The 15,325-nt window shown below is 43.6% G+C and overlaps 1 pseudogene across 1 annotated transcript; it reads left to right on the top strand.

Moving 5' to 3' along the window:
- Nucleotides 1-3,144: 3,144 nt before the first annotated feature.
- LOC101008225 lies at nucleotides 3,145-5,290 on the top strand (annotated as a pseudogene). Its single transcript, XR_002520205.2, has one exon. The product of XR_002520205.2 is annotated as an RNA-binding protein 38 pseudogene (transcript).
- Nucleotides 5,291-15,325: the final 10,035 nt, after the last annotated feature.

Here is a 15,325-nt window from a genome sequence, read left to right as displayed (position 1 = left end):
TCAGAACTGACTAGGTGGCTGGCGTGATCCATGGAGAGTAAGGAAGAGCAGCGTGGCGCAGCAGCCCACCTGAGAGCCACTTGGGGCTACGGAGCCCCCACCCCCCAGCCAAGGGAGGCAGTGAGTGAGCGTGCTACCCAGTTGGGGAAACAGCACTTTTCCCACAAAACTGTGCAACCCACGAATCGGAAGATCCCACTCGCAAACCCACGCCACCGAGACCTTGGGTCCCAACCCCAGAGCCATGCAGATGCTCAACAGCCTCTCAGCTAGAATCTGCTTAAGCCTGCTAAGTTCCCAGGGGGAGGGGTGACCAGCACCACACCTGCAACTGCCTGTTCTCTTAAGCCCTTTGAGCTCCTTTGTGGGAGGGGCAGCAGCCAGTACTGAGACTCAGAACTGCCTAACACACAAAGCTCCCTGGATGGGGGAAGGGCAGCATCCATCTCTATAGCTCCAGGCCACACTTTTCCCCTGCTGGAGCCAGAGAGGCTGGACTGCTCAGTCCCAAGAGGTGTCCCCCATAACCCAACACACCACTATGCACACTGTAGCCAGAGCACCTCTTTAGGCCTGACCCAGACCCATCCTTCCTCAGTGGGCAGGGCCTCCCTGCAAGAACTCCAACAACTCCAGCCAGAGGCTCAGGGACAGAACCCTCATCTCCCTGGGCCTGAGCCCCTAGAGGGAGGGATGGCTGCAGTCTCTGTGGACCAACAGACTTAGCCTTTCCTCCTAGGAGTTCTGAGGAATCCGGGCAGCCCAGATGAGCAGGCTCTCCCACAACAAAGCACACCCTCTCCACCAAGGGACAGTCAAAGTGCTTCATTAAACAAGTCCTGTTCCCCATGCCACCCAACGGGGTGAGACCTTCCAACAGGAGTTGTCAGACACCCTATACAGGAGTGATCCTACTGGCATCAGGTTGGTGCCCCTCGAGGTCAGAGATCCCAGAAGAAGAAGGCATCCATCTTTGCTGCTTTCCAGCCTCCCTGAGTGACATCTCCAGGCACAGGAGCCAACCAGATGAATAGGGCCTGAAGTGAACCCCCAGCAAACCACAGCAGCCTTATAGAAGAGGGACCTGACCATTGAAAGAAAAACAAACAGAAAGCAACAATAACAGCATCAACAACAAAAAAAGTCCCCACAAAAACTCCATCCAAGAGTCAGCAGCCTCAAAGATCAAAACTAGACGAACTCATGAAGATGAGAAAGAATCAATGAAAAAATGCTGAAGACCCAAAGTGCCCTCCTCCAAACGATTGCAGTGTCTCTCCAGCAAGGGCACAGAACTGGATGGAAGATGAGATGGACGAATTGACAGAAGCAGGCTTTGGGAGATGGGCAATAAAAATCTCTACTGAGCTAATGGAGCATGTTCTAACCCAAGGCAAAGAATCTAAGAACCTTGATAAAAGGTTAAAGGAGCTGCTAGTTAGAATAACCAGTTTAGAGTGGAACACAAATGACCTGATGGAGGTGAAAAAAACAGCACTAGAACTTTGTGAAGCATACATAAGTATCAACAGTCAAATCAACCAAGTGGAAGAAAGGATATCAGAGTTTGAAGACCACCTTGCTGAAATAAAAGACATGCAGAAAAGATTAGAGAAAAAAGAATGAAACTGAATGACAAAGCCTCCAAGAAATATAGGACTATGTGAAAAGATCAAACCTACGATTGATAGGAGTACCCGAAGGAGATGGGGAGAATGGAAACAAGCCGGAAAACACACTTCAAGATATTATCCAAGAAAACTTCCCCAATCTAGCAAGAGAGGCCAACATGCAAATTCAGGAAATACAGAGAAGACCACTAAGAGACTCCACAAGAAGATTAACCCCAAGACACATAATCCTCAGATTCACCAAGGTCGAAATGATGGGAAAAAATGTTAAGGGCAGCCTAAGGGCCAGGTCACCTACAAAGGGAAGCCCATCAGACTAACAGCAGATGTCTTAGCAGAAACCCTACAAGCCAGAAGAGATTGGGGGCCAATATTTGCATTCTTAAAGAAAAGAATTTTCAACCCAGAATTTCATAACCAGCCAAACAAAACTTCATAGGCAAAGGAGAAATAAAATCCTTTCCAGACAAGCAAATGCTGAGGGATTTCATCATCACCAGGCCTGCTTTGAAAGAGCTCCTGAAGGAAGCACTAAATATGGAAAGGAAAACAACCCAGTACCAGCCACTGCAAAAACACATGAAAATATGAAGATCAACGACACTATGAAGAAGCTTCATCAACTAGTGTGTAGATAGCATCATGATGACAGGATCAAATTCACACATAACAATACTAACCTTGAATGTACATGGGCTAAATGCCCCAATTACAAGACACAGGCAAATTGGATAAAGAGTCAAGACCCAAGGATGTGCTGTATTCAGGAGACCCATCTCATTTGCAAAGACACACATAGGCTCAAAATAAAGGGATGGAGGAAAATTTACCAAGCAAATGGAAAGCAAAAAAAAAAAAAAAAAAAGCAGAAGTTGCAATCCTAGTCTCTGAGAAAACAGACTTTAAACTAACAAAGATCAAAAAGACAAAGGAGGGCATTACATAATGGTAAAGGGATCAATTCAACAAGAAGAGCTAACTATCCTAAATATACATGCACCCAATACAAGAGCACCTGGATTCATAAAACAAGTTCTTAGAGACCTACAAAGAGACTTAGACTCCCACACAATAAGAGTGGGAGACTTTAACACCCCACTGTCAATGTTAGATCAGCAAGACAGAAAATTAACAAGGATATTCAGGACTTGAACTCTGCTCTGGATCAAGTGGATCTAACAGACATCTACATAACTCTCCACCCCAAATCAACAGAATATACATTATTCTCAGTGCCACATGGCACTTGTTCTAAAATGGATCACATAATTGGAAGTAAAACACTCCTCAGCCAATGTAAAAGAACTGAAATCACAACAACAGTCTCTCAGACCACAGTGCCATCAAATTAGAACTCAGGATTAAGAAACTCACTCAAAGAGTCCCCGCAGTGCCGGTCGGGAGCGCAGCTCGGCTCAGCTAGGCGCCCACAGCGGGAGCTGCCTGCGAGTGGTCGGGCGTGGCGGCTGGACGGGCGCCCCCTCACTGCCCGGTGCTCTCCCCACCGCCCCCCATGAGCGCCGCCCCCGGCGCCAAGCACGGCTAGCAGAAAGACACCACGTTCGCCAAGATCTTCGTGGGCGGCCTGCCGTACCACATCACTGACGCCTAGCTCAGGAAGTCCTTCGAGGGCTTCAGTGACATTGAGGGGGCTGTAGTCGTCACCGACAGCCAGACGGGCAAGTCCCGTGGCTACGGTTTCGTGACCACGGCCGACCAGGCGGCAGCTGAGAGGGCTTGCAAAGACCCGAACCCCATCATTGACGGCCGCAAGGCCAACGTGAACCTGGCATATCTGGGCGCCAAGCCGCAGAGCCTCCAGACGGGCTTTGCCATTGGGGTGCAGCAGCTGCACCCGCACTTTGATCCAGCAGACTTAAGGGCTGACCCCGCACTACATGTACCCACCAGCCATCGTGCAGCCCAGCGTGGTGATCCTGGCCGCCCCTGTCCCGTCACTGTCCTCACCTTACATTGAGTACACGCCGGCCAGCCCAGCCTATGCCCAGTACCCACCGGCCACCTATAACCAGTACCCATATGCTGCGTCGCCTGCCACGGCTGCCAGCTTCATGGGCTACAGCTACCCGGCCACCGTGCCCCAGGCCCTCTCAGCCACAGCCCCCACCACCTTCGTGCAGTACCAGGCGCGGCAGCTGCAGCCCGACAGGATGCAGTGAGGGGTGTTCCTGCCCCGAGGACTGTGGCATTGTCACCTTCACAGCAGACAGAGCTGCCAGGCCATGATGGGCCGGCGACAGCCCGGCTGAGCTTCAGTGAGGTGCCACCAGCACCCAGGCCTCTGAAGACCGCTGGGGCACTCCACCTGCACCCTGGGACAGTGGAGAGACAGCTTCTCTTTAAATCTAGGTCCCATTGTGTCTTGAGGGAGGACATTAAGAATGACTGAGAGCTATTTAAAGACGCAATCCCGGGTTCCTTGCTCACCACGGCAGCCTCTCCTTGCACCTTTTCCTGCCTCTCCACCCTCCAGGTGCCCTCAGGTTTGTGTCTCCACCGCCGCATCGTGGTGGGGTGCCACAGACCCTCTGCAGTCCCTGGCTGTCCTGGACTGTGCAGAGATGCCTGACTCCAGGGAAATCTGAGGGCAAGAAGTTAATGGACTATTTATTGTAACTTGATCCTCACGAGCTGTGAGCGCAGTCGAGGTGTGAGGACACGGCCTCCTGTTGGAGTCGCATTTTCTCCATCAGGGCACATGGGCGGCTTCCTCAAGCCCAGAGGAGCTCCCAGGCACACGAGGGCCGCCGGTAACGGGGAGCCGACCAAAGACCCCTTTCCAGTCATAGCACTGAAGTTGCAACTTTTTTCTTGTAATTGTTTTGCTACTAAGATAATTTCAGAAGTTCAGTCTATTTTTTCAGCGGATACTGCCGCTGCCAAGAATCCAAAACCTATTTTTGACTTGGAGAGACTTGCTTTTGTTGGTTCCGCCCATGGAGACGATCACAGGGTTTCTGTATAATAAAGTGTCTGCTGGCTCGCGGGCCAGGATCCTCTCGGTGGGATGGGCACCATAGACAGGAGGCCCTGCAGGCCCGTGCAGGCCACTGTCTGCTGCCACCTGCCAGCGTGGCAGAGTGAGTTGTCTCAGGACCCCATCACTGCGACATTGACGCTCCTCTCCCTTCCCTACCTCCCCAACTCCCCAACCACTGTGGAAGGGGAGAAGGGAGTGACCCACAGCATTCCGGCCACTCAGGGTCTAGACCAAGATAGTGCCAGCCTAGGGGGGAAGGGGCCCTCAGCTCTGCCTGCTGGAGCAGTTGAGTGCAGGAGGGTGTGCCTCTTCCCTCTACTCCCGCACCACCTGCTGTGTGCCAGCCCCAGTCGGTTCCTGCCTGTCTTGGGGATTGGTGGAGGGAGGAAGCAGTTCTGCCAGCCGTGGCAGGGCTGCTATGGGACATCCAGGGCTGTGGGGGTCTGGAGGAGGGGACATGAGGTCAGAGGTATCCTGGCCAAGGGCTGGGGGGCAGCGGGGGGTCTCCCTCCGGACCTACCTCAGGGAGCTGAGCATGCAGGTGTTCCAGGGCAGGCCTTGGACACAGTCAAGGCCCAGAGAATAAAGGTAGCTAATCTCATAATAATATTTTTATTAGAATGTTCTGATGATAAAAATAAAACTTGTTTTCTTTAAAAAAAAAAAAAAAAAGGAAAGAAACTCACTCAAAACCACACAATTACATGGAAATTGAACAACCTGCTTCTGAGTGACTCCTGGGTAAATAATGAAAATAAGGCAGAAATCAAGAAGTTCTTTGAAACCAATGAGAACAGAGACAACATACAAGAATCTCTGAGATACAGCTAAAGCAGTGTTAAGAGGGAAATTTGTAGCACTAAATGCCCACATCAGAAAGCTAGAAAAATCTCAAATCAACACCTTTATATCACAAGTAAAAGAGCTAGAGAAGCAAGAGCAAACTAATCCAAAAGTTAGCAGAAGGTAAGAAATAACTAAGATCAGAGCAGAACTGAAGGAGATAGAGACATGAAAAACCCTCCAAAACATCAATGAATCCAGGAGTTGATTTTTTGAAAACATTAACAAATAGATAGACCACCAGCTAGACTACTGAAGAAAAGAGAGAAGAATCAAACAGACACAATTAAAAAAATGATAAAGGGGATATCACCACTGACCCCACAGAAATACAAACTACCATCAGCGAATACTATAAACAACTCTACGCAAATAAACTAGAAAATCTAAAAGAAATGAATAAATTCCTGGACACATACACCCTCCCAAGACTATACCAGGAAGAAATTGAATCCCTGAATAGGCCAATAACAAGTTCTGAAATTGAGGCAGTAATTAATAGCCTATCAACCATAAACGTCCAGGACCAGACAGATTCACAGCTGAATTCTACCAGAGGTACAAAGAGGAGCTGATACCATTCTTTCTGAAACTATTCCAAATAATTTAAAAGGAGGGACTCCTCCCTAACTCATTTTATGAAGCCAGCATCATCCTGATACCAAAACCTGGCAGACACACAACAAAAAAAGAAAACTTCAGGCCAATATCTCTGATGAACATCCATGTGAAAATCCTCAATAAAATACTGGTAAACTGAATCCAGCAGCATACCAAAAAACTTATCCACCATGATCCAGTTGGCTTCATCCCTGGGATGCAAAGCTGGTTCAACATATACAAATCAATAAACATAACCCATCACATAAGCAGAACTAAAGACAAGAACTACATGATTATCTCAATAGATGCAGAAAAGGACTTCGATAAAATTCAACATCCCTTCATGTTAAAAACTCTCAATAAACTAAGTATTAATGGAACATATCTAAAAATAATAAGAGCTATTTATGACAAACCCACATCCAATATCATACTGAATGGGCAAAAGTTGGAAGCATTCCCTTTGAAAACCAGCACAAGACAAGGATGCCCTCTCTCACCACTGCTATTCAACATAGTATTGGAAGTTCTGGCCAGGGCAATCAGGTAAGATAAAGAAATAAAGGGTATTCAAATAGAAAGAGAGGAAGTCAAATTGTCTCTGTTTGTGGAGGATTCTATATTTAGAAAACCCCATCGTCTCAGCCCATAAACTTTTTAAGCTGATAAGCAACTTCAGCAAAGTTTCAGGATACAAAATCAGTGTTCAAAAATCACAAGCATTCCTTTACACCAACAATAGACAAGCAGAGAGCCAAATCACAAATGAACTTCCATTCACAATTGCTACAAAGAGAAGAAAATACCAGGAATACAGCTAACAAAGGATGTGAAGGATCTCTTCAAGGAGAACTACAAAACCACTGCTCAAAGAAATAAGAGAGTCACAAACAAATGGAAAAACATTCCATATTCATGGATAGGAAGAATCAATATCATGAAAATGGCCAGACTGCTCAAAGTAATTTATAGATTCAATGCTATTCCCATCAAATTACCATTGACATTCTTCATAGAATTAGAAAAAAAAACACTTTACATTTCATATGAAATCAAAAAGACCCATAGAGCCAAGACAATCCTAAGCAAAAAGAACAAAGCTGGAGGCATCATGCTACCTGACTTCAAACTACACTACTAGGCTATGGTAACCAAAACAGTGTGGTACTGATACCAAAAGAGACATATAGACCAATAGAACAGAACAGAGTCCTCAGAAATAACACCACACATATACAACCATCTGATCTTCTACATACCTGACAAAAACAAGCAATGAAGCAATGGGGAAAGGATCTCCTATTCAATAAATGATGCTGGGAAAACTGGCTAGCCATATGCAGAAAACTGAAACTGGACCCCTGCCTTACACCTTATGTAAAAATTAACTCAAGATGAATTAAAGACTTAAATGCAAAACCCAAAACCATAAAAATCCCTAGAAGAAAATCTAGGCAATACCATTCAGGACATATGCATGAGCAAAGTCTTCATGACAAAAATGCCAAAAGCAATTGCAACAGAAGACAAAATTGACAAATGGGATCTAACTAAACTAAAGGTCTTCTACACAGCAAAAGGAACTATCATCAGAGTGAGCAGGCAACCTACAGAATGGGGGAAAATTTTTGCAATCTACCCATCTGACAAATGCCTAAAATCCAGAATCTACAAGTAATGCAAACATATTTACAAGAAAAAAACAAACAAACCCATCAAAAAGTGGGCAAAGGATATGAACAAGGCACTTCTCAAAAGAAGACATTTATGCGGCCAACAAACACATGAAAAATACTCAACATCACTGATCAGTAGAGAATTGCAAATCAAAGTCACAATGAGATACCATCTCACGCCAGTCAGAGTGGTGATTATTAAAAAGTGAAGAAACAACAGATGCTGGTGAGGCTGTGGAGAAACAGGAATGCTTTTACACTGTTGGTGGTAAATTAGTTCAACCATTGTCGAAGACACTGTGGCAATTCCTCAAGGATCTAGAACCAGAAATACCATTTGATCCAGCAATCTCATTACTAGGTATATACCCAAAGGAATATAAATCATTCCATTATAAAGACACATACACACATATTTTTTTCACCACACTTTAAGTTCTAGGATACATGTGCAGAACATGCAGGTTTGTTACGTAGGTATACATGTGCCATGGTGGTTTGCTGTACCCATCAACCCATCATCTAGGTTTTAAGCCCTGCATGCATTAGGTGTTTCTCCTAATGCTATCTCTTCCCTTGTCCCACACCCCCTGACAGGCCCTGGCGTGTGATGTTCCCCTTCCTGTGTTCGTGTGTTCCCATTGTTCAACTCCTAGTTATGAGTGCGAACGTGAGGTGTTTGGTTTTCTGTTCCTGTGTCCGTTTGCTGAGAATGATGGTTTCCAGCTCCATCCATGTCCATGCAAAGGACATGAACTCATTCTTTTTTATAACTGCATAGTATTCCATGGTGCATATGTGCCATATTTTCTTTATCCAGTCTATCATTGATGGCCATTTGGGTCAGGTTGTAATAACAGCAAAGACCTGGAACCAAAACAAATGCCCATCAATGATAGACTAGATAAACAAAAGGTGACATATATACACCATGGACTACTATGCAGTCATTAGAAAGGATGAGTTCACGTCCTTTGCAGGGATATGGAGGAAGTTGGAAACTATCATTCTCAGCAAACTTACACAGGAACAGAAAACCAAACACCGCATGTTCTCACTCATAAGTAGGAGTTGAACAATGAGAACGCATGGACACAGGGAGGGGAATATCACACACGGGGGCCTGTCTGGGGGTAGGGAGCAAAGGGAGGGAACTTAGAGGACAGGTCAATAGGTGCAGCAAACCACCATGGCACACATATACCTACGTAACAAACCTGCAAGTTCTGCACATGTATCCCAGGACTTAAAGTAAAATTTTTAAAAAAAGAAATAAAAAGATAAGAATGACTCCAAACAGCAGGCACTCTGGAAAAAGAGAACAAAGAACATGGTAGAAAGAAATCATCAATAAAATAATTCAAGGAAATAGCCCAGCACTGAAAGATTTGAGTTTCCAAACTGAGAGGTTCACAAAGTACTCAGCACACAAGAAAACAACTGACCCACACTATGACCCATCATTTTAAAATTTCAGGACTTGGGAAATAAAGAGAAGAAGTTATACATTCCTGAGCAGGAAAAAAAATGCTTTCTGTATACAAAGCATCAAGGATCCAAAGAACATTGAACTTCTCAAAAGCAATACCAGATGCTAGAAATCAATGTGCAATGTCATCAGGATTGTGAGGGGAAATAATTTCCAATCAAGAATTTTATATCTAAAGTTATAATTAAGGGTGAAGATAAGGACATTTTCTGTCATATAAGACTCTCAGTAAAATATCTATAATTTCTCAGCAGGATGTGCTCCACAAAAACAAGAGAGTATGCCAAGAAAGAGGAAGGCATGAAAACCCAGAAATGAAAGAAATTCTCAGGGTGATAGTGAAGGGAGATCCCAAGATACAGCTGAGTAGAACAATGAGCTCAGTGTGGAGCAGGTCGAAGATATTTCCTCAGAAAGAGAAAACTGAAAGGATGGCTAATGTGGTTGAGCACGCTGAGAATAAATTTACACAACTCTGTAAGAGTTTTAAGTAGAACTCGTGATAAATGAATAGAAAATTATGCACTGCTAATGAAAGTGTACACTAGAATAGAATTTTGGAAATCAGACTGGTAGTTTTCAGTGAAATTAGATAATGCACTTATTTTATGACCCAGCATTCTGACTTTGGGCACCATGTTCAGAGAAGATCTCACTGGGGAGCACATATACAGTGTTGCTTATGGTGGTTAAAAAAAAAAACCCAGTAACAACTTAGGTAGCCATGAACTAAGAAATGGGTAATTGAAAGGTATAGGTAGGTACGCATAGTGAAATATTATGCAACAAGTAGAAGAAATGGACTAGATACATATAGAAATATGGAGAGATCTCAAAAAATTAAGTTGAATGAAAAAAGAACGGGAAAAGATATATTGCATAATACCATTAATTCAAATACTTTAAAATAGAACAAACATGAACATACGTATGTAAACAGATGTATGGAAAGTAGAATAGAAAGATATATACAAAAAAATACACAAAATGGAAGCATATGGGAGGAATGAAAATTAGATTGAAAATTGGGGATAAAGAGGAAAAATACATTTAAAAATTAAAAAGGGCAGCCATAGACCAACAATGATATGGTGTTATAAACTGAGAATAATCAACTCAATTTTCTGCACATGAGATACAAACAAATCAACAAAGGCACATATATCTACCTCATACATTCATCTCTTCCAGTAACACTCTGTCTCACTTACTGCTCCGCAGACATGCAGGCCAACTTTCTATTCCTTGAATTCCATGCTCATTACCACCCACAAGGCATTTGGACTTCCCATTTCTTCTTCCTGAATTGTTCTTCCTCTTGCTGTTTGCATGGTCAACCCCTTTTCATCTCTCAAGTCTCAACTCAACATTTTACTACCTCAGAAAATATTTTCCTTGCCCCACTATGCAAATTCATCACTCCAACCCTCTTGTTCCTTATCCACAATAGCCTGCTTATTCTTTTAATAGCGACTATCAACATGAAATTTTCATATATTTTCATATATTTATTTGCATATTGTTTGCACTTCTCCACTTTGATAATGTAAACTCTATGAGGGCAGAAATCATATCTATTCCATTGCTTCTGCAGCCCTTGGATCTAGAACAGTGCCTGGTATGTTTTCAGTGTTCCATCATTCATTTGGTAATGTAACTGGTCGCTGAAAATCAGGCCAGAAACAGAGAGGTCATGGTGTTGGAGTCATCAATGTGGATGTTAAAAACACTGAGAATGATGGCAGTGTTTAGGAAGTGTTTAGAAGAATAAGAAAGTAACCAAGTACTGAATTCTCCTGTGAATAAGGGTGAGAGATGAGGCAGACTGTGGACCACACACGAAGGAGTAGAAAAGAATACTGTTACCAGATGTATAAGCTTAGAAGGGGCAGATTTTGTGGGCAGTATGGAAAATGCCTGTTTCAAAGCATCACTGGGGAGCAAGAAGGACACTCACTTCACCTCCTGGCTCTTAGGTAGGTACTATGTTGGAGAAGAAACAGCCTCCATTTGAGACAACCAAGGGAATACCAAGTTCCAATTAGAGAAAAGAAACAAAAATTCAGAGACAAAGTTAGAGATGAGTTTCTTGATGACACTTCGCTTTCGGAGGGCATAATGGAAGGTGTGGGTTAGATTAGAACAGCAGTTCCCAATCAGGGGTAACTTTGCCCCCCAAATTTGGAAAGGCCTGGAAACATTTTGGTTGTCATAGCTAAGGGGATATTACCAGCACCCAGTGAGTGGAAGTCAGGGATGCTACTAAACATGCACAGGACAGCCCCCCATAACAAAGAGTTATCCAGCCCAAAATGCCAATAGTGCTGGAAACCTTGGGTTAAGAAATCCTGGAACAGAGGATGAATAGAACCACACAGTATAAAAGTACAGTTGAGGACAGAATGCCAGAGAGACTCAGGCACTTGATAGTCACTGAGGTAAACTCAGCTGGATGGCATGATGAGATTAGTCCTGATAGATTCTAATAGGGACTAATAGAATGGGAATGGGAAATCATACCTATTGCTGAACTCTGGAGTTTAACATATAATGGGATTGTGGCTCCATCTAGCGTAAGGGAGATGCTGGGCAGCAGCTCTGCAAGCACAGTCCAGTATAATGGAATGCATGGTTGGCATCTCATAGATGTTTGGCTTGGCCGAGATCCCAGGATACTCTAGGTCTGAAAGTTTGAGTGTCATCTTCTAGGGTATGAGAAATCCTTGGAAAACATTAACACTTAGCGTGCATTGGGCCCTCTTATGTGCCACACTGTTCACTGTTATTTTCTTCAATTACCTCTCTTAACAAAAATGGCAAGATGGGAAGGTCTGGGTAAGTTCCATTTTAATGTCACTTTTCTTCAAGGTGCCTATCAGTTAATCAGGAGAAAGAGAAGGAAACGTGAAACAAGAGAGACAATATTTATGAAACTGGTATGTACTAGGTATTGTTCCAGGTACATAATAGCAAATCCCTGTAAAAGAGGGGTTTGGAAACCCATCGTAGAGATGAGCAACCTGAGACTGCAGAGATTATGAGTTTTGTAGAACTCACAACTAGCATAAATTTAAAATCAAAATTATAACCCAGGCCATTGTAACTTTAAAGGCTTTGGGATTTCTACCCTGATATCCAGCTCTAAGAATCATACTTCACGTGTACAGACAAACTAAATAGTGGATGGATGGATAAACACACAGGTGATGCACAAAGCATCTATATGGCTCATTCACATTTTCCCCCCTACCTTGTCCCCTGGTTATGGTTTTTTGTTTACTCTGCTTTGTTTTGGCTCAGTTTCTTGAAAATATATCAACTTTTGATTACCCATGATAAATAAAAGGGTCAGATAATAGAAATAATTGAAAATAGAAGACAATCCAGATGTAATTTCTATTTAGACTGGGGATTTTGTTCATGCCCTTTTAAACAGAAGATTTGCCAGACTAATTATATTTTATCTTGGCATATATTAAAATTCTTTTTCATTCCTTAAACACATACCAACTGGTGGTGGGTGAAGTAAAGCTAGACACAAGTTGGATGGCAGGGAAAGGCAAGTTGGTACATAATACCTCAGAGCAGAATAATCACAAGCTTTATTACCTTCAAGTGAGTGATGAAGAGTTTATTTATAATCCCAAAAAGAGTTATTTAAATTTAATAAGAAATAATAAGAGCTATTTTTCAGAATCTCTTTAGAAAGATTTTGACTCGCCTGGTTCCTTAAGAGTAAATCCCATGCAATCTTTGAGTGAGCACATGGGATTCTGAAAGAAATCAAGTTGGCTTAAGTTGTTTCTGTGGGTTCTCTGCTTATCCTGGCTCAAGCCATCCCCCTAGTGACTCTACTCCCTCCCCCACAAAAAATGTAAGTCAAAATCCTACAGCTTTTCTACCAGATAGGCCAACAGATGCAGTAAGATCCTGGGAGGTAAAGGCTTGAAGAGTTTTCTCTTTGTGGACAAACTCTCTGGTGGCTCTGCAGGGGCCCCTCAGGGACACCTAAGCAATACTGTAAATGAGGTGCAATTGTAGAACTGAAACGCTGAAAAACACAATTTCACCATCGAGTGCTGAAGAATTGTGGTTCCCGGGGAAAGCAGCAAGGCATATCCGCTATAGAAGGGCAGAAGAGGATCATCTGGATTCTGAGGCTCTTGTGAAGTCCAGTGGGAAGCATGGGAATTGCTCTATTGCCCACACTGCCCCCAGGGAACTTTTACCATTCCTTTCCCAGCATCTCTGCTCAGGACACTGAAATTTCCACATCATATCACCACAGCTAGGCCAAGCATCCATGACTTTTCATCAGAACCAGGGAGTGAGGAAAGGAGCTAGCCCCATGTGGAGTCTGCTTAGGTCCAGGTACAGTGTTTGGATGCTTGACTTCACACTTTTATTCCCGGGTGGTACCTGCCCAGCCCAAGAGCCTGGCCATATTGAAGATTTGCTGAGCGTCTGTTTAACTCTGGGTTTTGGCCTTGCCAAGTTAATTTCTTCATTTTATAGTGGTTGCTTTTAACATGCTTGCATAGCAGGAATGAGTTAACCAAACCTAGGGCAAATATGAGATTATTTTTATCTCCCCTTTTTCCTTGGAGGTAAGATGTGGTCTAAGACACTCACTAACTCACTTGCTATTCTGATAACGGGAGAAAAAAAATCTTGCCAGGGCCAAGGCAGACAAAGATAAACACTCTTAACAGAAAAAGTAGGCTGGGCCCGGTGGCTCATGCCTATAATCCCAACACTTTGGAAGGCTGAAGCAGGCAGATCACTTGAGCGCAGAAGTTCAAGACCAGCCTGGTCAACATGGTAAAACTCCATCTCTACTGAAAATACAAAAATTAGCCAGGCATGGTGGCGTGCGCCTGTAATCTCAGCTACCTAGGAGGCTGAGGCAGGAGAATCACTTGAACCCAGGAGGCGGAGGTTTCAGTGAGCCAAGATGACAGCACTGCACTTGAGCCTGGGTGACAGAGCAAGACTCCATCTAAAAAATAAAAAATAAAAAGAAGAAAAAGGATTTGGGAGTCTGAAAACACCACCTGGAGGTGGGCATGAGTGGAGATGGAAAGAGATAATAGTGTGCCAGAGGATATTCTATCTGAATGAACATATACCCATTCCTAATTACATTTTTAATCTGTTGCCCAAACATTAGTTATTTTTAGATTGAAAATGAATCGGGGTATACACCATTGTAGGAGCTGTTCCTGCTGCATTCCAGACCTCTGGGGACAGCAGCTGCCTCCTACCCCTCACCTCCAAGTGTTCTTGATGGCGGGACAACAGCTTCTGTCACCCACTGATACAGTCACCTATTAGCAGGAGAGGTGCTCCAGTAAAAGAAAAAATTGTGGACAAAGATTAGGCCAGCCCAGCCTGGGAGTCAGACTGCAGGCCCTGGTCATGGCATCACCGATTTTGAACCTGTCAAGTCCTCTATTTCACTAAATCACTCATTTATCCCCAAGATGTAAGAAAGTACGCATCTCCATAGTTCTGCTTTGTTTGGTTCCTACTTTCTTTAAGTTTACTCTTCTCTATCCAGACTTCTCTCAAGCTTCCCTGTTCATCATCACCCAACCTCACACAACAATATAGCACATCCAGATATGATTGTGCAATAAAAGAGGCAGTACAACGGGAATCTCCTCATTCTAACTCTGCAGGGAACCAACATGGGGAAGGCATGAGGATGCAAAGAACTCAGAGTTGGGAGTCATAAACCTACATTAGATTATCCCATTCCTGAGAGGTTTTATTTATGGCTTCGATGAACCTCTGAAAAAAATCTCTGAAAAATCTCCCATACCAACTTCTCTAAGCCTTGTTTTATTTTTATAAACTGTGAATAATAATACCCATGAGTAGGTGACATCCCATGGGCATCTGAAAGGCTGGGCTAAATTATAAAACCAATACATAATGGATGAGGTCACTTGTGCAAATGGCATCTGAGACAAAATGTTTTTCATGCCAGCTGCAACAAGAGCAATGAACTGGCTTTATTTGTATCCATGGCATTAATCATGACAGCAACAACATCAACAACCACAAAAAAAGTGTCCAT

Source organism: Papio anubis, chromosome 2, assembly GCF_008728515.1.
Source record: "Papio anubis isolate 15944 chromosome 2, Panubis1.0, whole genome shotgun sequence".
NCBI classification, from domain to species: Eukaryota; Metazoa; Chordata; class Mammalia; order Primates; family Cercopithecidae; genus Papio; species Papio anubis.
This window is presented reverse-complemented; position numbering and strand designations above follow the sequence as displayed.